The following is a 6,886-nucleotide window of genomic DNA, read 5'->3' on the forward strand; positions in this document are numbered from 1 at the left end:
CACACAGACTCTACCAGAAAATCCTTAGATTTAGTAAACACTTTCACTAAAGTTGCAGGATACAAAATCGATATACAAAATTAGTACTTCTTATATATGCACACAGTGAAATTATTAAAATCAAACTTAGGTAGAATAATCATTCACCATAGATTAAACTCTAGAAACTGAAGAATATGCTAGACATAGAATTACATTCCATGCTCCTGGATTGGTAGAATTAATCTGTGAAAAGTCTATATCATCAAAAGTTTTCTACAGATTCAATGAAACACCCATCAAAATTCTGATTATATTCTTCACAGAACCAGGAAGAACAAAATTCATCTAAGAACACAAAAGCCAACTACAACCAAAGAAATTGTAAGTACAAAGGACACATCTGGTCGTATTATCACACCTGACCTCACTATGGAACCATAGTGACAAAAAGCCTGGACCAGCACAAAAGCAGAGGCATAGAACCAAGGAATAGACAGAAGCATAGACAAATAGAACATAGAACCAAGGGATAAACCTGTGCAGCCATGATCATCTGATTTTTGACAAAGGTGTCAAAACATTTTGGTATAGAAAGTCCATTCAGCAGATTGTGTAGGTAAAACTGCATGACTCCCTGTATAAAAATAAAATTATATTCATATTTTTCATTCTGCACAATGTCTAAAGTAGATCAAAGAACTTCAAAGCCTCAAGCCCTAAGCTAAAGAAAATGGACAAAGTGTTTCAATATTTAAGTATTCCCAAGGACACTTTGAACAAAATTTCATTAGAACAGAAAGTAGTCAGAAGAACAAATGTGGCTACATGAAATTAATAAGCTTCTGAACAGCAAAAGTGACTATGAGCAGAGTGAACAGAATAAAAGTAGGAAAAAATCTTCAGTTGTACCTATATACTGACAAGGGTAAATATATTAAATATATAAAGAACTTAAATTTTTAAACATTAAGACCCTAAACTTCTAGGCAGCAAATATGTTAATAATTTTAACACATGTTCTTAGAAGAAATAAAAGTGGTCAATATACTTTTAAAAAGTTTTGAATATGCCTAGCTATCAAAGAAATACAAATTAAAACTGCTATGAGATTCCATCTCATTCTAGAAAGAATGGGTATTTCTAAGAAAAGAGAGATAACAAATAATGTCAAGGAATAGGAAAAGAGAATCCTTGTTACTGCTTGTGTGAGTGTAACATAGCAATGACATTTTGGAAATCTGTATGGAGAGTTACAAAAATCATAACCAATCAAAATGCAGCACATGGTCAGTCACAATGTATACATCTATAAAACATGCCTGCTCTGAAGGTTCAAGGAACAGTGCAGCAGAAGAGGCAGAAAGCTTCTAAGAGCCAGAAGAACAGGGACTTTGATGTGAGATTGTGTCTCCTAGTAACATCAGAAGTGACACCCATAAAGTCTTACCAACATCATTGCCCGAGCAGGAGATGAACAATGACACCAATGGTCATGCTAAAGTAGAAAGAGAAAAGCCCATGAGGTCTAAACCCTATGTAAAGAACTATAGCTAATGAAGGAAAGCTAGGCATGGTATTCCCAGGGAAGAGCACACCAATTGGTTATCCAGTGCCAAATGGTCAGCCCTGAAAGCATGCATATAAGTAACAATATGTGAACTGAACAGGTTGTATTTATGAAATATCTATACACATATAAACATATGTATTCAATAACAATTAGGAAAAAAGGGGGTCAAGAATTTGAAGGATACATGGGAGGTTTAGAGGGAGAAAATAAAAGAAAGAAATGTTGCAATTATAGTTTCTCAAAAATAATAATGAAGTAGAAGTACTAAACTACGTATCTAGTGTATTCCTGAAAATAAACCTAGAGAGCTGTGTATGTCATCATAGATACACTTAGACACCCATGTTAATTGTTCTCATATTCATAACAACATTACATGGAAGCAGTCTAGATGATCAACAGACAAATGGATTATGGAGTTATGGTACACATATTCAATGGATATTTATTTATCAGTAGAAAAATTGAAGATAATTGGAGAAATTAGAAAAAAATCCAGATACAAGTAGTATGAAAAAGAAACCTACTTCCTAAACCCTCAGATAACTTTTGAAGATGCATTTTGTAGAATTCAACATGTGATTATGACTTTAAAAAGTGCAATCTCTATGAATAGAAGGGACATTCTCAATTTGTAGATGAAGAACATCTACAAATATGAATATTTGCCTTCTTAGATAAACACACCACCATCAATGCCATTCCTTATGTTTATGGAAATTCTAGTTAATAAGATGAAGGAAAAGAGGAATCAAAATGATACATGTTAGGAACCGTACACCTATGTGCATTTGTACATGACACAAACAATACAGAAGATCCCAAGGAGTCTACCATCATCTTCTAGAGTTCACAAGTTATTTCAGCAAATCTTCAGAACACAACATGACCATGAAGAAATCAGCTCTCTGCAGATTAGTAGTGGAAGATGGGAGATGAAATTAAAGTCTCCTTTATTGTCACTAAAGTAGAATACTTAAGTATAAAGGTAGTCATATCTGTGTAGGATTAGTATGATGAAACTCAGAAAACACTGATGAATCAAACCAAAGATCTACATAAATAGACAAACTATATGGGCTAAAAAGCTTAGTATAATGAGATGTTAATGTGTCTGAAATTGACACATAATAGACATAATTCGCTGTCAGATTTTTCTCTAGATTTAGAAAAGACTATTCTATAGTTTATATGGAAGGGAAAAGTTGTTATACTATCTAAGCAAGACTTCCCAAAGAATAAAGTGTAGTGAGGTAGTAACCTTGTTGTCAAGATTTATCCTGGCATTGTATCAATAAATACTGTGATATTGGTGCGTGAGCTAACACACAGATGAATTGTAGAGGAAACCAAGAAAAGAATACATGTAGGTCTAGCCCACTGATTTTTATAAAAATGTAAAATCCATTCAGTAGGATGCCAGACTGCTTGATCATTTCAGGGTAAAAATCAACTTAATATAAAATTTATATCATAAATTAAAATGAACTCAAAATAGATCACTTATTTAAAGCTAACATAAGAGACATGTTTTTTTTTCAAGATATTGTTTCTTTGTGTTGCTTTGGAAATCACTCTGTAGGCCAGGCTAGTGTTGAACTCAGAGATCTGCCTGCCTCTGACTCCCAAGTACTGGGACTAAAGGCATGTCCACACCACCCAACTAAGCTACTACTTTTTAGTAAAATAATATAAGGTAAAATATTGAAGTCAGAGAACATAGTGGACAGTTCTTAGACATTATATATAAAAGTTTCATCATATTATACAAGATGTATCAATTGAAAAAAATTGGGCAGGATTGATTAATAGGTATAAATTTGTAAATAGAGCCTAATGAAAATATCCAACTAACTAAAAACAAAGTTAATAGTCTATATAAAGGTAAACTATATGGGAGAAAAGATGTTCATAACTCATAGTTGAAAAATGAATCATAGCCAAGGTACATAAAGAACTCTCAAAATATATATTAAATATATTAAAGGCATATAGTATCAATTGGTTTTTAAACTGGACATATTTGTTCTCATGCTCATATCATTTCCCAGATAACATTTAAATTCCAATCCCTAAGCATTCTGTTACATCACCAGTAATGGAAAGCACCCTCCTGGTTTTGTGAGCCATGCTGGATTCTGACAAAGGCCCTTTGCTTTGTCAGTTCCTTCACACACTGAAGAGATGTGTAACTGGTGGTGAGCATGGAATTGGGATTGCTTTGCTTTACTTACACAAGAGTTGCTCCAATTCACTGACTGGAGCCGGAGCAGGCTGATTGTCTACCAAGTCTCTCTTGAGTGTTTTTTCCTCTTTAGGGAGTTTATTATTGGGGCCTAAGAGACTGACTCTCTTGAGAATATTAGATCTCAGGGGCTAAGGTGGCATTGGATAAACAACATTTGTGATTTTTGATTGAAGTGATGTAAACCTTCTAGAGATGGTAATACGTTAGATGTTATTCTAGAAAAGATGATTCTTTTTTATGCTATTTGTTCCTTGCTGTTTTGAAACAAAGTTGAAGTTTATTAAGAAAAACTTTACCCGCCTCTTGCAATGGGCAAAGAAATACCTTGTTGGTGGTACTATTCTTCTATCAGTCAGGGGCAGAGCATATGGCAGTCCTTTGTTCATCTTAGCTTGATGCCTGGCTTGGTGGCCAAAGTTGACTTATGCCTAGGACTCATAAACATCAAGTCAAGTCAAGTCAAGTCAAGTCAAATCAAAGCAATCAAATCCAGGCAGCTGCAGTGCAGGAGGAGGAAGAAAGAATGAGAGCTCTGTACTGCCATGCCACCCAATGACATGCCCTCAAACTCATTGCATAGAAGGGTCATAGACACATGCTTGTGTCCATGATCTGTAACATAGATGGAGGACATTGCCTAGGGACCTGACAGTCGTGTAGATAGGATCATCCCAATTTGTGAATATGTGGTGGTCAGATGGGAGAGAAAGAGAAGTGGAGCAGCTTAAGCATTATGAAGAAAGATGGAACTGGAAACTCAAGGTTGGAAAGTAACAAACTGTCACTTAGGGTCATGTCTGGGTCCATGGCTGTGGAGTGGCAGGGGTCATTGTCTAGTCCCTGGCTCATATTACCACTAGCGAACATTGGGATTTCTCTGTTTGGGGCAGCCTCTGGGAACCCCATGAATGTCCAGAGGCTGTGTATAACTGGTCTTATCCCTCACTAAATGTAACCCTCTTGAGAGCTGGCCCCAGTTTGCACTGTTGACAGCACTTGTAAGAGTGGGCCCTGTGCCTCACACAGGCAGCACAGTGGAGTTGGTCCTGTCTGTGGAGGAGGAGAACTGACCCTGCTACTTATCTGCTGTTTGTTGTCGAAAGTGCAGAGGTGATATCACCCACTTCCCCTCATCACCTTTGGCAGACAGCAAAGATGCTCACAGGGTCATGAGTTTTGGAGAGCTAGCCCTGTCTCTTACCTGTTGTAGCACTTGGGAGAATGAGCTCTGCATCTTGCCTGGTGTAGTGGCTATTCTTATTTGTGAACTTGACAATATCAGGAATGAACTACAATCCAGCATTGGAAGACTCACCTTTGATCCTAATCTGGGTGCTGAGAGATACAAGTTTCTGACCTGGATCTTGGCATGGAGAACTCAAAGCATAGTGGCTATGAATTCCAAAAGATTAAGACAGGAAGAGTTCAGAGTCACATGGGATTAAAGGTATAGTGGCTCACACCTTTAACCTGGGCCATACCTTCTGCTGGAGACCTTTATAAGGAGATTGGAAGAAGGAAGATTGACTTTCTCTTCTTCGCCTGCTTGTCTTGTGGGACTGAGCAACTGATAGATCCTTGGACTCCCATTCACAGCTGCTGCTGAACATTGTTGGAAGTTGGACTACAGACTGTAAGTCATCAACAAATTCCTTTACTATATAGAGACTACTCATAAGTTCTGTGACTCTAGAGAAGCCTGACTAATACACCTGGATAGCATAACAGAACTGACCCTTGAGGAAGGGAGCCTGGTGAATTAACCTCAAGGGTGAGAATGAGGGGGAACTGTCCCTACCACTATTCTGAGGAGAGGTCACATGGGTGCCAGGGTGATGACCTCCCCTTCTTGTCCATCTTACCACCCCTTTCAGGAGGAATGGCCCTGAAGTCAAGATATTTAGGTGAGCTAGGTGACCCTGTCCCTCACCCAGTGGAGCCTTGGAGAGCTGCCCCTGCACCTCACCTGGAGAGCACAGTAGAGGTGGCCTGATGGCAAAAGCACAGGTGAGCCATCCCTAAGAGGGTGAGAGCAGGCAAGCTGTCCCAACCTCTCACATGCTGTAGCACTTCTTAAAAATAACTCCTCCAATACAATAAATCTTGACTGCAAATTTCCACTCCTCCAAGTCCCACCTCTACCTTTCCTCTCCCCAAGATACACTCCCACTTCCTCTTCCACTGGAAAAGAGTAGGCCTACAAGAGACAACAACTAGATCAAACAAAACAAAATATAATACAGTAAGGCAAGGCGAGAGCCCTCACTCTGAAGCTGGGCAATGCAGTCTACCTGGTCCAGATCCTTACAGGCCCCATGCTTGCTCCTTCAGTCTTTTTTTTTTTTCCTCTTTGATATTCTCTTTATTTATATTTCAAATGCTATCTCCTTTCCTGGTTTCTCCTCTGAAAATCTTCCCCTTACTCCCTGCTTCTATGAGAGTGTCCCCCCCAACTACTGCTTCGATGGCCTACACTCCCCTACACTGGGGCATTGAGCCTTCATAGGACCAAGGGCCTCTCCTCCCATTGATGTCCTACAAGGCCATCTTATGCTACATATGCAGCGGGAACCATGGTTGCCCCATTTGTACTCTTTGGTTGGTGGTTTAGTCTTTGGGAGCTCTAGGGAGTCTGGCTGGTTCATGTTGTAGTTCCTCCTATGGGGCTGCAAACTCCTTCAGCTCCTTTAGTCATTTCTCTAACTTCTCCATTGGGGACCTGGCACTCAGTCCACTGATTGGCTGCGAGCACTCACCTCTGTATTTGTCAGATTCTGGCAGGGCCTCTCAGGAGACACCTATATCAGGTTCCTGTCAGCAAGTATTTCTTGGTGTCCACAATAATGTCTGGGTTTGATGACTGTGTATGGTATGGACAGCCAGGTGGGACAGTGTCTGGATGGCCTTTCCTTCAGTTTCTGCTCAACACTTTGTCTCTGTATCTCCCCCCATGGGTATTTGGTTCCCCCTTTTAAGACAGACCGAAGTATTCACACTTTGGTCTTCTTTCTTCTTGAGTTTCATGTGGTCTGTGAATTGTATCTTGGGTTTTCCGAAGTTTTGGGCTAATATCAACTTATCAGTTA

At 39.1% G+C, this 6,886-nt stretch overlaps 1 non-coding gene across 1 annotated transcript; it reads left to right on the forward strand.

The window, feature by feature from the left end:
• Positions 1-4,097: 4,097 nt before the first annotated feature.
• On the forward strand, positions 4,098-4,241 carry LOC116092739. Its single transcript, XR_004119457.1, has one exon. It is a non-coding gene; the product is annotated as a small nucleolar RNA SNORA48 (small nucleolar RNA).
• The last annotated feature ends 2,645 nt before the right edge of the window (positions 4,242-6,886 follow it).

The sequence above is a fragment of the Mastomys coucha genome, unplaced genomic scaffold (genome assembly GCF_008632895.1).
Source record: "Mastomys coucha isolate ucsf_1 unplaced genomic scaffold, UCSF_Mcou_1 pScaffold15, whole genome shotgun sequence".
In the NCBI taxonomy this organism is placed as follows: Eukaryota; Metazoa; Chordata; class Mammalia; order Rodentia; family Muridae; genus Mastomys; species Mastomys coucha.